Source organism: Ranitomeya variabilis, chromosome 1 (assembly GCF_051348905.1).
Source record: "Ranitomeya variabilis isolate aRanVar5 chromosome 1, aRanVar5.hap1, whole genome shotgun sequence".
Lineage (NCBI taxonomy): Eukaryota > Metazoa > Chordata > Amphibia > Anura > Dendrobatidae > Ranitomeya > Ranitomeya variabilis.
Window position 1 is genome coordinate 832,560,578 of NC_135232.1, and position 13,361 is coordinate 832,573,938.

Here is a 13,361-nt window from a genome sequence, read left to right on the forward strand (position 1 = left end):
GTTCAGCGATTTGAATAAATGCCAACCCTTGTCTGCAAAAATCTTGACCCGTTTCCTGCAAGTTTCTGAAAGTGGTGCAAATAACGGGGATGTAGCTCAGTGGTAGAGCGCACGCTTTGGATGTGTGAGGCCCCGCGTTCAATCCCCGGCATCTCCATGGCCTGGGTTTACGTGCAAAGGACGCACTTCCTACAGGTGACTACTTTTCCTTCTCCTTATGTGGTTCCTGCAGTCACTCGGTGAAAGAATTACTTGTCAGTGCTCCATCCCACTAAGAGACTTTTGGGGATGTAGCTCAGTGGTAGAGCGCATGCTTCGCATGTATGAGGTCCTGGGTTCAACCCCCAGCATCTCCAAACTTTTCCTAATATGGCTAGAAAGCTTTAGCAAACACACTCACGCTTAGTAGTGTCGTCAAGACTCGCAAGGAATCTTTGACGCTTAAACTGGCTTCTTTGCCAGGTCACATAGCAGGACGAGGCTTTTTGCCGCAGCAGATTCTAAAGACTGCATGCAACCTAAGGCAAGGGCAACACTTTACCACCCAGTAAAATGTTTTCAATGGGAACTGGACTTTCAACAAACTTTGCACAAATCAATAGCACAGGCAAATATAGGAAACTTTCTCTAGCCTGATTAAAGTGGGAAATGTGCAATAGCTTTGCATTAAGGACAAGCTTCAGAGTCTCTACTTGGTATCATCAGAAAACCGAGTTGGAGTGTCGTGCCGGAAGCTTGAATAGGTCAGCTGATGTATCTCTAAGAATTCACAGAGTTTTTTTCTCAAGGTGGTTCAGCGATTTGAATAAATGCCAACCCTTGTCTGCAAAAATCTTGACCCGTTTCCTGCAAGTTTCTGAAAGTGGTGCAAATAACGGGGATGTAGCTCAGTGGTAGAGCGCATGCTTTGCATGTGTGAGGCCCCGAGTTCAATCCCCGGCATCTCCATGGCCTGGGTTTACGTGCAAAGGACGCACTTCCTACAGGTGACTACTTTTCCTTCTCCTTATGTGGTTCCTGCAGTCACTCGGTGAAAGAATTACTTGTCAGTGCTCCATCCCACTAGGAGACTTTTGGGGATGTAGCTCAGTGGTAGAGCGCATGCTTCGCATGTATGAGGTCCTGGGTTCAACCCCCAGCATCTCCAAACTTTTCCTAATATGGCTAGAAAGCTTTAGCAAACACACTCACGCTTAGTAGTGTCGTCAAGACTCGCAAGGAATCTTTGACGCTTAAACTGGCTTCTTTGCCAGGTCACATAGCAGGACGAGGCTTTTTGCCGCAGCAGATTCTAAAGACTGCATGCAACCTAAGGCAAGGGCAACACTTTACCACCCAGTAAAATGTTTTCAATGGGAACTGGACTTTCAACAAACTTTGCACAAATCAATAGCACAGGCAAATATAGGAAACTTTCTCTAGCCTGATTAAAGTGGGAAATGTGCAATAGCTTTGCATTAAGGACAAGCTTCAGAGTCTCTACTTGGTATCATCAGAAAACCGAGTTGGAGTGTCGTGCCGGAAGCTTGAATAGGTCAGCTGATGTATCTCTAAGAATTCACAGAGTTTTTTTCTCAAGGTGGTTCAGCGATTTGAATAAATGCCAACCCTTGTCTGCAAAAATCTTGACCCGTTTCCTGCAAGTTTCTGAAAGTGGTGCAAATAACGGGGATGTAGCTCAGTGGTAGAGCGCACGCTTTGCATGTGTGAGGCCCCGGGTTCAATCCCCAGCATCTCCATGGCCTGGGTTTACGTGCAAAGGACGCACTTCCTACAGGTGACTACTTTTCCTTCTCCTTATGTGGTTCCTGCAGTCACTCGGTGAAAGAATTACTTGTCAGTGCTCCATCCCACTAGGAGACTTTTGGGAATGTAACTCAGTGGTAGAGCGCATGCTTCGCATGTATGAGGTCCTGGGTTCAACCCCCAGCATCTCCAAACTTTTCCTAATATGGCTAGAAAGCTTTAGCAAACACACTCACGCTTAGTAGTGTCGTCAAGACTCGCAAGGAATCTTTGACGCTTAAACTGGCTTCTTTGCCAGGTCACATAGCAGGACGAGGCTTTTTGCCGCGGCAGATTCTAAAGACTGCATGCAACCTAAGGCAAGGGCAACACTTTACCACCCAGTAAAATGTTTTCAATGGGAACTGGACTTTCAACAAACTTTGCACAAATCAATAGCACAGGCAAATATAGGAAACTTTCTCTAGCCTGATTAAAGTGGGAAATGTGCAATAGCTTTGCATTAAGGACAAGCTTCAGAGTCTCTACTTGGTATCATCAGAAAACCGAGTTGGAGTGTCGTGCCGGAAGCTTGAATAGGTCAGCTGATGTATCTCTAAGAATTCACAGAGTTTTTTTCTCAAGGTGGTTCAGCGATTTGAATAAATGCCAACCCTTGTCTGCAAAAATCTTGACCCGTTTCCTGCAAGTTTCTGAAAGTGGTGCAAATAACGGGGATGTAGCTCAGTGGTAGAGCGCACGCTTTGCATGTGTGAGGCCCCTGGTTCAATCCCCGGCATCTCCATGGCCTGGGTTTACGTGCAAAGGACGCACTTCCTACAGGTGACTACTTTTCCTTCTCCTTATGTGGTTCCTGCAGTCACTCGGTGAAAGAATTACTTGTCAGTGCTCCATCCCACTAGGAGACTTTTGGGGATGTAGCTCAGTGGTAGAGCGCATGCTTCGCATGTATGAGGTCCTGGGTTCAACCCCCAGCATCTCCAAACTTTTCCTAATATGGCTAGAAAGCTTTAGCAAACACACTCACGCTTAGTAGTGTCGTCAAGACTCGCAAGGAATCTTTGACGCTTAAACTGGCTTCTTTGCCAGGTCACATAGCAGGACGAGGCTTTTTGCTGCGGCAGATTCTAAAGACTGCATGCAACCTAAGGCAAGGGCAACACTTTACCACCCAGTAAAATGTTTTCAATGGGAACTGGACTTTCAACAAACTTTGCACAAATCAATAGCACAGGCAAATATAGGAAACTTTCTCTAGCCTGATTAAAGTGGGAAATGTGCAATAGCTTTGCATTAAGGACAAGCTTCAGAGTCTCTACTTGGTATCATCAGAAAACCGAGTTGGAGTGTCGTGCCGGAAGCTTGAATAGGTCAGCTGATGTATCTCTAAGAATTCACAGAGTTTTTTTCTCAAGGTGGTTCAGCGATTTGAATAAATGCCAACCCTTGTCTGCAAAAATCTTGACCCGTTTCCTGCAAGTTTCTGAAAGTGGTGCAAATAACGGGGATGTAGCTCAGTGGTAGAGCGCACGCTTTGCATGTGTGAGGCCCCGGGTTCAATCCCCGGCATCTCCATGGCCTGGGTTTACGTGCAAAGGACGCACTTCCTACAGGTGACTACTTTTCCTTCTCCTTATGTGGTTCCTGCAGTCACTCGGTGAAAGAATTACTTGTCAGTGCTCCATCCCACTAGGAGACTTTTGGGGATGTAGCTCAGTGGTAGAGCGCATGCTTCGCATGTATGAGGTCCTGGGTTCAACCCCCAGCATCTCCAAACTTTTCCTAATATGGCTAGAAAGCTTTAGCAAACACACTCACGCTTAGTAGTGTCGTCAAGACTCGCAAGGAATCTTTGACGCTTAAACTGGCTTCTTTGCCAGGTCACATAGCAGGACGAGGCTTTTTGCCGCAGCAGATTCTAAAGACTGCATGCAACCTAAGGCAAGGGCAACACTTTACCACCCAGTAAAATGTTTTCAATGGGAACTGGACTTTCAACAAACTTTGCACAAATCAATAGCACAGGCAAATATAGGAAACTTTCTCTAGCCTGATTAAAGTGGGAAATGTGCAATAGCTTTGCATTAAGGACAAGCTTCAGAGTCTCTACTTGGTATCATCAGAAAACCGAGTTGGAGTGTCGTGCCGGAAGCTTGAATAGGTCAGCTGATGTATCTCTAAGAATTCACAGAGTTTTTTTCTCAAGGTGGTTCAGCGATTTGAATAAATGCCAACACTTGTCTGCAAAAATCTTGACCCGTTTCCTGCAAGTTTCTGAAAGTGGTGCAAATAACGGGGATGTAGCTCAGTGGCAGAGTGCACGCCTTGCATGTGTGAGGCCCCGGGTTCAATCCCCGGCATCTCCATGGCCTGGGTTTACGTGCAAAGGACGCACTTCCTACAGGTGACTACTTTTCCTTCTCCTTATGTGGTTCCTGCAGTCACTCGGTGAAAGAATTACTTGTCAGTTCTCCATCCCACTAGGAGACTTTTGGGGATGTAGCTCAGTGGTAGAGCGCATGCTTCGCATGTATGAGGTCCTGGGTTCAACCCCCAGCATCTCCAAACTTTTCCTAATATGGCTAGAAAGCTTTAGCAAACACACTCACGCTTAGTAGTGTCGTCAAGACTCGCAAGGAATCTTTGACGCTTAAACTGGCTTCTTTGCCAGGTCACATAGCAGGACGAGGCTTTTTGCCGCAGCAGATTCTAAAGACTGCATGCAACCTAAGGCAAGGGCAACACTTTACCACCCAGTAAAATGTTTTCAATGGGAACTGGACTTTCAACAAACTTTGCACAAATCAATAGCACAGGCAAATATAGGAAACTTTCTCTAGCCTGATTAAAGTGGGAAATGTGCAATAGCTTTGCATTAAGGACAAGCTTCAGAGTCTCTACTTGGTATCATCAGAAAACCGAGTTGGAGTGTCGTGCCGGAAGCTTGAATAGTTCAGCTGATGTATCTCTAAGAATTCACAGAGTTTTTTTCTCAAGGTGGTTCAGCGATTTGAATAAATGCCAACCCTTGTCTGCAAAAATCTTGACCCGTTTCCTGCAAGTTTCTGAAAGTGGTGCAAATAACGGGGATGTAGCTCAGTGGTAGAGCGCACGCTTTGCATGTGTGAGGCCCCGGGTTCAATCCCCGGCATCTCCATGGCCTGGGTTTACGTGCAAAGGACGCACTTCCTACAGGTGACTACTTTTCCTTCTCCTTATGTGGTTCCTGCAGTCACTCGGTGAAAGAATTACTTGTCAGTGCTCTATCCCACTGGGAGACTTTTGGGGATGTAGCTCAGTGGTAGAGCGCATGCTTCGCATGTATGAGGTCCTGGGTTCAACCCCCAGCATCTCCAAAATTTTCCTAATATGGCTAGAAAGCTTTAGCAAACACACTCACGCTTAGTAGTGTCGTCAAGACTCGCAAGGAATCTTTGACACTTAAACTGGCTTCTTTGCCAGGTCACATAGCAGGACGAGGCATTTTGCCGCAGCAGATTCTAAAGACTGCATGCAACCTAAGGCAAGGGCAACACTTTACCACCCAGTAAAATGTTTTCAATGGGAACTGGACTTTCAACAAACTTTGCACAAATCAATAGCACAGGCAAATATAGGAAACTTTCTCTAGCCTGATTAAAGTGGGAAATGTGCAATAGCTTTGCATTAAGGACAAGCTTCAGAGTCTCTACTTGGTATCATCAGAAAACCGAGTTGGAGTGTCGTGCCGGAAGCTTGAATAGGTCAGCTGATGTATCTCTAAGAATTCACAGAGTTTTTTTCTCAAGGTGGTTCAGCGATTTGAATAAATGCCAACACTTGTCTGCAAAAATCTTGACCCGTTTCCTGCAAGTTTCTGAAAGTGGTGCAAATAACGGGGATGTAGCTCAGTGGCAGAGTGCACGCCTTGCATGTGTGAGGCCCCGGGTTCAATCCCCGGCATCTCCATGGCCTGGGTTTACGTGCAAAGGACGCACTTCCTACAGGTGACTACTTTTCCTTCTCCTTATGTGGTTCCTGCAGTCACTCGGTGAAAGAATTACTTGTCAGTTCTCCATCCCACTAGGAGACTTTTGGGGATGTAGCTCAGTGGTAGAGCGCATGCTTCGCATGTATGAGGTCCTGGGTTCAACCCCCAGCATCTCCAAACTTTTCCTAATATGGCTAGAAAGCTTTAGCAAACACACTCACGCTTAGTAGTGTCGTCAAGACTCGCAAGGAATCTTTGACGCTTAAACTGGCTTCTTTGCCAGGTCACATAGCAGGACGAGGCTTTTTGCCGCAGCAGATTCTAAAGACTGCATGCAACCTAAGGCAAGGGCAACACTTTACCACCCAGTAAAATGTTTTCAATGGGAACTGGACTTTCAACAAACTTTGCACAAATCAATAGCACAGGCAAATATAGGAAACTTTCTCTAGCCTGATTAAAGTGGGAAATGTGCAATAGCTTTGCATTAAGGACAAGCTTCAGAGTCTCTACTTGGTATCATCAGAAAACCGAGTTGGAGTGTCGTGCCGGAAGCTTGAATAGGTCAGCTGATGTATCTCTAAGAATTCACAGAGTTTTTTTCTCAAGGTGGTTCAGCGATTTGAATAAATGCCAACCCTTGTCTGCAAAAATCTTGACCCGTTTCCTGCAAGTTTCTGAAAGTGGTGCAAATAACGGGGATGTAGCTCAGTGGTAGAGCGCACGCTTTGCATGTGTGAGGCCCCGGGTTCAATCCCCGGCATCTCCATGGCCTGGGTTTACGTGCAAAGGACGCACTTCCTACAGGTGACTACTTTTCCTTCTCCTTATGTGGTTCCTGCAGTCACTCGGTGAAAGAATTACTTGTCAGTGCTCTATCCCACTGGGAGACTTTTGGGGATGTAGCTCAGTGGTAGAGCGCATGCTTTGCATGTATGAGGTCCTGGGTTCAACCCCCAGCATCTCCAAAATTTTCCTAATATGGCTAGAAAGCTTTAGCAAACACACTCACGCTTAGTAGTGTCGTCAAGACTCGCAAGGAATCTTTGACGCTTAAACTGGCTTCTTTGCCAGGTCACATAGCAGGACGAGGCTTTTTGCTGCAGCAGATTCTAAAGACTGCATGCAACCTAAGGCAAGGGCAACACTTTACCACCCAGTAAAATGTTTTCAATGGGAACTGGACTTTCAACAAACTTTGCACAAATCAATAGCACAGGCAAATATAGGAAACTTTCTCTAGCCTGATTAAAGTGGGAAATGTGCAATAGCCTTGCATTAAGGACAAGCTTCAGAGTCTCTACTTGGTATCATCAGAAAACCGAGTTGGAGTGTCGTGCCGGAAGCTTGAATAGGTCAGCTGATGTATCTCTAAGAATTCACAGAGTTTTTTTCTCAAGGTGGTTCAGCGATTTGAATAAATGCCAACCCTTGTCTGCAAAAATCTTGACCCGTTTCCTGCAAGTTTCTGAAAGTGGTGCAAATAACGGGGATGTAGCTCAGTGGTAGAGCGCACGCTTTGCATGTGTGAGGCCCCGGGTTCAATCCCCGGCATCTCCATGGCCTGGGTTTACGTGCAAAGGACGCACTTCCTACAGGTGACTACTTTTCCTTCTCCTTATGTGGTTCCTGCAGTCACTCGGTGAAAGAATTACTTGTCAGTGCTCTATCCCACTGGGAGACTTTTGGGGATGTAGCTCAGTGGTAGAGCGCATGCTTTGCATGTATGAGGTCCTGGGTTCAACCCCCAGCATCTCCAAAATTTTCCTAATATGGCTAGAAAGCTTTAGCAAACACACTCACGCTTAGTAGTGTCGTCAAGACTCGCAAGGAATCTTTGACGCTTAAACTGGCTTCTTTGCCAGGTCACATAGCAGGACGAGGCTTTTTGCTGCAGCAGATTCTAAAGACTGCATGCAACCTAAGGCAAGGGCAACACTTTACCACCCAGTAAAATGTTTTCAATGGGAACTGGACTTTCAACAAACTTTGCACAAATCAATAGCACAGGCAAATATAGGAAACTTTCTCTAGCCTGATTAAAGTGGGAAATGTGCAATAGCCTTGCATTAAGGACAAGCTTCAGAGTCTCTACTTGGTATCATCAGAAAACCGAGTTGGAGTGTCGTGCCGGAAGCTTGAATAGGTCAGCTGATGTATCTCTAAGAATTCACAGAGTTTTTTTCTCAAGGTGGTTCAGCGATTTGAATAAATGCCAACCCTTGTCTGCAAAAATCTTGACCCGTTTCCTGCAAGTTTCTGAAAGTGGTGCAAATAACGGGGATGTAGCTCAGTGGTAGAGCGCACGCTTTGCATGTGTGAGGCCCCGGGTTCAATCCCCGGCATCTCCATGGCCTGGGTTTACGTGCAAAGGACGCACTTCCTACAGGTGACTACTTTTCCTTCTCCTTATGTGGTTCCTGCAGTCACTCGGTGAAAGAATTACTTGTCAGTGCTCCATCCCACTAGGAGACTTTTGGGGATGTAGCTCAGTGGTAGAGCGCATGCTTCTCATGTATGAGGTCCTGGGTTCAACCCCCAGCATCTCCAAACTTTTCCTAATATGGCTAGAAAGCTTTAGCAAACACACTCACGCTTAGTAGTGTCGTCAAGACTCGCAAGGAATCTTTGACGCTTAAACTGGCTTCTTTGCCAGGTCACATAGCAGGACGAGGCTTTTTGCCGCAGCAGATTCTAAAGACTGCATGCAACCTAAGGCAAGGGCAACACTTTACCACCCAGTAAAATGTTTTCAATGGGAACTGGACTTTCAACAAACTTTGCACAAATCAATAGCACAGGCAAATATAGGAAACTTTCTCTAGCCTGATTAAAGTGGGAAATGTGCAATAGCTTTGCATTAAGGACAAGCTTCAGAGTCTCTACTTGGTATCATCAGAAAACCGAGTTGGAGTGTCGTGCCGGAAGCTTGAATAGGTCAGCTGATGTATCTCTAAGAATTCACAGAGTTTTTTTCTCAAGGTGGTTCAGCGATTTGAATAAATGCCAACCCTTGTCTGCAAAAATCTTGACCCGTTTCCTGCAAGTTTCTGAAAGTGGTGCAAATAACGGGGATGTAGCTCAGTGGTAGAGCGCACGCTTTGCATGTGTGAGGCCCCGGGTTCAATCCCCGGCATCTCCATGGCCTGGGTTTACGTGCAAAGGACGCACTTCCTACAGGTGACTACTTTTCCTTCTCCTTATGTGGTTCCTGCAGTCACTCGGTGAAAGAATTACTTGTCAGTGCTCTATCCCACTGGGAGACTTTTGGGGATGTAGCTCAGTGGTAGAGCGCATGCTTCGCATGTATGAGGTCCTGGGTTCAACCCCCAGCATCTCCAAACTTTTCCTAATATGGCTAGAAAGCTTTAGCAAACACACTCACGCTTAGTAGTGTCGTCAAGACTCGCAAGGAATCTTTGACGCTTAAACTGGCTTCTTTGCCAGGTCACATAGCAGGACGAGGCTTTTTGCCGCAGCAGATTCTAAAGACTGCATGCAACCTAAGGCAAGGGCAACACTTTACCACCCAGTAAAATGTTTTCAATGGGAACTGGACTTTCAACAAACTTTGCACAAATCAATAGCACAGGCAAATATAGGAAACTTTCTCTAGCCTGATTAAAGTGGGAAATGTGCAATAGCTTTGCATTAAGGACAAGCTTCAGAGTCTCTACTTGGTATCATCAGAAAACCGAGTTGGAGTGTCGTGCCGGAAGCTTGAATAGGTCAGCTGATGTATCTCTAAGAATTCACAGAGTTTTTTTCTCAAGGTGGTTCAGCGATTTGAATAAATGCCAACCCTTGTCTGCAAAAATCTTGACCCGTTTCCTGCAAGTTTCTGAAAGTGGTGCAAATAACGGGGATGTAGCTCAGTGGCAGAGTGCACGCCTTGCATGTGTGAGGCCCCGGGTTCAATCCCCGGCATCTCCATGGCCTGGGTTTACGTGCAAAGGACGCACTTCCTACAGGTGACTACTTTTCCTTCTCCTTATGTGGTTCCTGCAGTCACTCGGTGAAAGAATTACTTGTCAGTTCTCCATCCCACTACGAGACTTTTGGGGATGTAGCTCAGTGGTAGAGCGCATGCTTCACATGTATGAGGTCCTGGGTTCAACCCCCAGCATCTCCAAACTTTTCCTAATATGGCTAGAAAGCTTTAGCAAACACACTCACGCTTAGTAGTGTCGTCAAGACTCGCAAGGAATCTTTGACGCTTAAACTGGCTTCTTTGCCAGGTCACATAGCAGGACGAGGCTTTTTGCCGCAGCAGATTCTAAAGACTGCATGCAACCTAAGGCAAGGGCAACACTTTACCACCCAGTAAAATGTTTTCAATGGGAACTGGACTTTCAACAAACTTTGCACAAATCAATAGCACAGGCAAATATAGGAAACTTTCTCTAGCCTGATTAAAGTGGGAAATGTGCAATAGCTTTGCATTAAGGACAAGCTTCAGAGTCTCTACTTGGTATCATCAGAAAACCGAGTTGGAGTGTCGTGCCGGAAGCTTGAATAGGTCAGCTGATGTATCTCTAAGAATTCACAGAGTTTTTTTCTCAAGGTGGTTCAGCGATTTGAATAAATGCCAACCCTTGTCTGCAAAAATCTTGACCCGTTTCCTGCAAGTTTCTGAAAGTGGTGCAAATAACTGGGATGTAGCTCAGTGGTAGAGCGCACGCTTTGCATGTTTGAGGCCCCGGGTTCAATCCCCGGCATCTCGATGGCCTGGGTTTACGTGCAAAGGACGCACTTCCTACAGGTGACTACTTTTCCTTCTCCTTATGTGGTTCCTGCAGTCACTCGGTGAAAGAATTACTTGTCAGTGCTCCATCCCACTAGGAGACTTTTGGGGATGTAGCTCAGTGGTAGAGCGCATGCTTCGCATGTATGAGGTCCTGGGTTCAACCCCCAGCATCTCCAAACTTTTCCTAATATGGCTAGAAAGCTTTAGCAAACACACTCACGCTTAGTAGTGTCGTCAAGACTCGCAAGGAATCTTTGACGCTTAAACTGGCTTCTTTGCCAGGTCACATAGCAGGACGAGGCTTTTTGCCACGGCAGATTCTAAAGACTGCATGCAACCTAAGGCAAGGGCAACACTTTACCACCCAGTAAAATGTTTTCAATGGGAACTGGACTTTCAACAAACTTTGCACAAATCAATAGCACAGGCAAATATAGGAAACTTTCTCTAGCCTGATTAAAGTGGGAAATGTGCAATAGCTTTGCATTAAGGACAAGCTTCAGAGTCTCTACTTGGTATCATCAGAAAACCGAGTTGGAGTGTCGTGCCGGAAGCTTGAATTGGTCAGCTGATGTATCTCTAAGAATTCACAGAGTTTTTTTCTCAAGGTGGTTCAGCGATTTGAAAAAAAGCCAACCCTTGTCTGCAAAAATCTTGACCCGTTTCCTGCAAGTTTCTGAAAGTGGTGCACATAACGGGGATGTAGCTCAGTGGTAGAGCGCACGCTTTGCATGTGTGAGGCCCCGGGTTCAATCCCCGGCATCTCCATGGCCTGGGTTTACGTGCAAAGGACGCACTTCCTACAGGTGACTACTTTTCCTTCTCCTTATGTGGTTCCTGCAGTCACTCGGTGAAAGAATTACTTGTCAGTGCTCCATCCCACTGGGAGACTTTTGAGGATGTAGCTCAGTGGTAGAGCGCATGCTTCGCATGTATGAGGTCCTGGGTTCAACCCCCAGCATCTCCAAACTTTTCCTAATATGGCTAGAAAGCTTTAGCAAACACACTCACGCTTAGTAGTGTCGTCAAGACTCGCAAGGAATCTTTGACGCTTAAACTGGCTTCTTTGCCAGGTCACATAGCAGGACGAGGCTTTTTGTCGCAGCAGATTCTAAAGACTGCATGCAACCTAAGGCAAGGGCAACACTTTACCACCCAGTAAAATGTTTTCAATGGGAACTGGACTTTCAACAAACTTTGCACAAATCAATAGCACAGGCAAATATAGGAAACTTTCTCTAGCCTGATTAAAGTGGGAAATGTGCAATAGCTTTGCATTAAGGACAAGCTTCAGAGTCTCTACTTGGTATCATCCTAAAACCGAGTTGGAGTGTCGTGCCGGAAGCTTGAATAGGACAGCTGATGTATCTCTAAGAATTCACAGAGTTTTTTTCTCAAGGTGGTTCAGCGATTTGAATAAATGCCAACCCTTGTCTGCAAAAATCTTGACCCGTTTCCTGCAAGTTTCTGAAAGTGGTGCAAATAACGGGGATGTAGCTCAGTGGTAGAGCGCACGCTTTGCATGTGTGAGGCCCCGGGTTCAATCCCCAGCATCTCCATGGCCTGGGTTTACGTGCAAAGGACGCACTTCCTACAGGTGACTACTTTTCCTTCTCCTTATGTGGTTCCTGCAGTCACTCGTTGAAAGAATTACTTGTCAGTGCTCCATCCCACTAGGAGACTTTTGGGGATGTAGCTCAGTGGTAGAGCGCATGCTTCGCATGTATGAGGTCCTGGGTTCAACCCCCAGCATCTCCAAACTTTTCCTAATATGGCTAGAAAGCTTTAGCAAACACACTCACGCTTAGTAGTGTCGTCAAGACTCGCAAGGAATCTTTGACGCTTAAACTGGCTTCTTTGCCAGGTCACATAGCAGGACGAGGCTTTTTGCCGCGGCAGATTCTAAAGACTGCATGCAACCTAAGGCAAGGGCAACACTTTACCACCCAGTAAAATGTTTTCAATGGGAACTGGACTTTCAACAAACTTTGCACAAATCAATAGCACAGGCAAATATAGGAAACTTTCTCTAGCCTGATTAAAGTGGGAAATGTGCAATAGCTTTGCATTAAGGACAAGCTTCAGAGTCTCTACTTGGTATCATCAGAAAACCGAGTTGGAGTGTCGTGCCGGAAGCTTGAATTGGTCAGCTGATGTATCTCTAAGAATTCACAGAGTTTTTTCTCAAGGTGGTTCAGCGATTTGAAAAAAAGCCAACCCTTGTCTGCAAAAATCTTGACCCGTTTCCTGCAAGTTTCTGAAAGTGGTGCAAATAACGGGGATGTAGCTCAGTGGTAGAGCGCACGCTTTGCATGTGTGAGGCCCCGGGTTCAATCCCCGGCATCTCCATGGCCTGGGTTTACGTGCAAAGGACGCACTTCCTACAGGTGACTACTTTTCCTTCTCCTTATGTGGTTCCTGCAGTCACTCGGTGAAAGAATTACTTGTCAGTGCTCCATCCCACTGGGAGACTTTTGGGGATGTAGCTCAGTGGTAGAGCGCATGCTTCGCATGTATGAGGTCCTGGGTTCAACCCCCAGCATCTCCAAACTTTTCCTAATATGGCTAGAAAGCTTTAGCAAACACACTCACGCTTAGTAGTGTCGTCAAGACTCGCAAGGAATCTTTGACGCTTAAACTGGCTTCTTTGCCAGGTCACATAGCAGGACGAGGCTTTTTGTCGCAGCAGATTCTAAAGACTGCATGCAACCTAAGGCAAGGTCAACACTTTACCACCCAGTAAAATGTTTTCAATGGGAACTGGACTTTCAACAAACTTTGCACAAATCAATAGCACAGGCAAATATAGGAAACTTTCTCTAGCCTGATTAAAGTGGGAAATGTGCAATAGCTTTGCATTAAGGACAAGCTTCAGAGTCTCTACTTGGTATCATCCTA

The 13,361-nt window shown here is 46.0% G+C and overlaps 31 non-coding genes across 31 annotated transcripts; all 31 read left to right on the forward strand.

The window, feature by feature from the left end:
• Window positions 1-85: 85 nt before the first annotated feature.
• Window positions 86-157, forward strand: TRNAP-UGG (transfer RNA proline (anticodon UGG)). The gene has a single exon. It is a non-coding gene; the product is annotated as a tRNA-Pro (tRNA).
• Window positions 158-284: 127 nt separating this feature from the next.
• Window positions 285-356, forward strand: TRNAA-CGC (transfer RNA alanine (anticodon CGC)). Its single transcript has one exon. It is a non-coding gene; the product is annotated as a tRNA-Ala (tRNA).
• Window positions 357-1,075: 719 nt separating this feature from the next.
• TRNAA-CGC (transfer RNA alanine (anticodon CGC)) lies at window positions 1,076-1,147 on the forward strand. The gene has a single exon. It is a non-coding gene; the product is annotated as a tRNA-Ala (tRNA).
• Window positions 1,148-1,667: 520 nt separating this feature from the next.
• On the forward strand, window positions 1,668-1,739 carry TRNAA-UGC (transfer RNA alanine (anticodon UGC)). The gene has a single exon. It is a non-coding gene; the product is annotated as a tRNA-Ala (tRNA).
• Window positions 1,740-1,866: 127 nt separating this feature from the next.
• Window positions 1,867-1,938, forward strand: TRNAA-CGC (transfer RNA alanine (anticodon CGC)). The gene has a single exon. It is a non-coding gene; the product is annotated as a tRNA-Ala (tRNA).
• Window positions 1,939-2,657: 719 nt separating this feature from the next.
• Window positions 2,658-2,729, forward strand: TRNAA-CGC (transfer RNA alanine (anticodon CGC)). Its single transcript has one exon. It is a non-coding gene; the product is annotated as a tRNA-Ala (tRNA).
• A 520-nt stretch (window positions 2,730-3,249) lies between these two features.
• On the forward strand, window positions 3,250-3,321 carry TRNAA-UGC (transfer RNA alanine (anticodon UGC)). The gene has a single exon. It is a non-coding gene; the product is annotated as a tRNA-Ala (tRNA).
• A 127-nt stretch (window positions 3,322-3,448) lies between these two features.
• On the forward strand, window positions 3,449-3,520 carry TRNAA-CGC (transfer RNA alanine (anticodon CGC)). Its single transcript has one exon. It is a non-coding gene; the product is annotated as a tRNA-Ala (tRNA).
• Window positions 3,521-4,040: 520 nt separating this feature from the next.
• Window positions 4,041-4,112, forward strand: TRNAA-UGC (transfer RNA alanine (anticodon UGC)). Its single transcript has one exon. It is a non-coding gene; the product is annotated as a tRNA-Ala (tRNA).
• Window positions 4,113-4,239: 127 nt separating this feature from the next.
• TRNAA-CGC (transfer RNA alanine (anticodon CGC)) lies at window positions 4,240-4,311 on the forward strand. The gene has a single exon. It is a non-coding gene; the product is annotated as a tRNA-Ala (tRNA).
• Window positions 4,312-4,831: 520 nt separating this feature from the next.
• On the forward strand, window positions 4,832-4,903 carry TRNAA-UGC (transfer RNA alanine (anticodon UGC)). Its single transcript has one exon. It is a non-coding gene; the product is annotated as a tRNA-Ala (tRNA).
• Window positions 4,904-5,030: 127 nt separating this feature from the next.
• On the forward strand, window positions 5,031-5,102 carry TRNAA-CGC (transfer RNA alanine (anticodon CGC)). Its single transcript has one exon. It is a non-coding gene; the product is annotated as a tRNA-Ala (tRNA).
• Window positions 5,103-5,622: 520 nt separating this feature from the next.
• On the forward strand, window positions 5,623-5,694 carry TRNAA-UGC (transfer RNA alanine (anticodon UGC)). Its single transcript has one exon. It is a non-coding gene; the product is annotated as a tRNA-Ala (tRNA).
• A 127-nt stretch (window positions 5,695-5,821) lies between these two features.
• Window positions 5,822-5,893, forward strand: TRNAA-CGC (transfer RNA alanine (anticodon CGC)). The gene has a single exon. It is a non-coding gene; the product is annotated as a tRNA-Ala (tRNA).
• A 520-nt stretch (window positions 5,894-6,413) lies between these two features.
• Window positions 6,414-6,485, forward strand: TRNAA-UGC (transfer RNA alanine (anticodon UGC)). Its single transcript has one exon. It is a non-coding gene; the product is annotated as a tRNA-Ala (tRNA).
• Window positions 6,486-6,612: 127 nt separating this feature from the next.
• Window positions 6,613-6,684, forward strand: TRNAA-UGC (transfer RNA alanine (anticodon UGC)). The gene has a single exon. It is a non-coding gene; the product is annotated as a tRNA-Ala (tRNA).
• Window positions 6,685-7,204: 520 nt separating this feature from the next.
• TRNAA-UGC (transfer RNA alanine (anticodon UGC)) lies at window positions 7,205-7,276 on the forward strand. The gene has a single exon. It is a non-coding gene; the product is annotated as a tRNA-Ala (tRNA).
• Window positions 7,277-7,403: 127 nt separating this feature from the next.
• On the forward strand, window positions 7,404-7,475 carry TRNAA-UGC (transfer RNA alanine (anticodon UGC)). Its single transcript has one exon. It is a non-coding gene; the product is annotated as a tRNA-Ala (tRNA).
• A 520-nt stretch (window positions 7,476-7,995) lies between these two features.
• Window positions 7,996-8,067, forward strand: TRNAA-UGC (transfer RNA alanine (anticodon UGC)). Its single transcript has one exon. It is a non-coding gene; the product is annotated as a tRNA-Ala (tRNA).
• A 127-nt stretch (window positions 8,068-8,194) lies between these two features.
• TRNAE-CUC (transfer RNA glutamic acid (anticodon CUC)) lies at window positions 8,195-8,266 on the forward strand. Its single transcript has one exon. It is a non-coding gene; the product is annotated as a tRNA-Glu (tRNA).
• A 520-nt stretch (window positions 8,267-8,786) lies between these two features.
• Window positions 8,787-8,858, forward strand: TRNAA-UGC (transfer RNA alanine (anticodon UGC)). The gene has a single exon. It is a non-coding gene; the product is annotated as a tRNA-Ala (tRNA).
• A 127-nt stretch (window positions 8,859-8,985) lies between these two features.
• TRNAA-CGC (transfer RNA alanine (anticodon CGC)) lies at window positions 8,986-9,057 on the forward strand. The gene has a single exon. It is a non-coding gene; the product is annotated as a tRNA-Ala (tRNA).
• A 520-nt stretch (window positions 9,058-9,577) lies between these two features.
• Window positions 9,578-9,649, forward strand: TRNAA-UGC (transfer RNA alanine (anticodon UGC)). Its single transcript has one exon. It is a non-coding gene; the product is annotated as a tRNA-Ala (tRNA).
• Window positions 9,650-9,776: 127 nt separating this feature from the next.
• Window positions 9,777-9,848, forward strand: TRNAV-CAC (transfer RNA valine (anticodon CAC)). Its single transcript has one exon. It is a non-coding gene; the product is annotated as a tRNA-Val (tRNA).
• A 719-nt stretch (window positions 9,849-10,567) lies between these two features.
• TRNAA-CGC (transfer RNA alanine (anticodon CGC)) lies at window positions 10,568-10,639 on the forward strand. The gene has a single exon. It is a non-coding gene; the product is annotated as a tRNA-Ala (tRNA).
• Window positions 10,640-11,159: 520 nt separating this feature from the next.
• TRNAA-UGC (transfer RNA alanine (anticodon UGC)) lies at window positions 11,160-11,231 on the forward strand. Its single transcript has one exon. It is a non-coding gene; the product is annotated as a tRNA-Ala (tRNA).
• Window positions 11,232-11,358: 127 nt separating this feature from the next.
• On the forward strand, window positions 11,359-11,430 carry TRNAA-CGC (transfer RNA alanine (anticodon CGC)). Its single transcript has one exon. It is a non-coding gene; the product is annotated as a tRNA-Ala (tRNA).
• A 520-nt stretch (window positions 11,431-11,950) lies between these two features.
• TRNAA-UGC (transfer RNA alanine (anticodon UGC)) lies at window positions 11,951-12,022 on the forward strand. The gene has a single exon. It is a non-coding gene; the product is annotated as a tRNA-Ala (tRNA).
• Window positions 12,023-12,149: 127 nt separating this feature from the next.
• TRNAA-CGC (transfer RNA alanine (anticodon CGC)) lies at window positions 12,150-12,221 on the forward strand. The gene has a single exon. It is a non-coding gene; the product is annotated as a tRNA-Ala (tRNA).
• Window positions 12,222-12,740: 519 nt separating this feature from the next.
• Window positions 12,741-12,812, forward strand: TRNAA-UGC (transfer RNA alanine (anticodon UGC)). Its single transcript has one exon. It is a non-coding gene; the product is annotated as a tRNA-Ala (tRNA).
• Window positions 12,813-12,939: 127 nt separating this feature from the next.
• Window positions 12,940-13,011, forward strand: TRNAA-CGC (transfer RNA alanine (anticodon CGC)). The gene has a single exon. It is a non-coding gene; the product is annotated as a tRNA-Ala (tRNA).
• The last annotated feature ends 350 nt before the right edge of the window (window positions 13,012-13,361 follow it).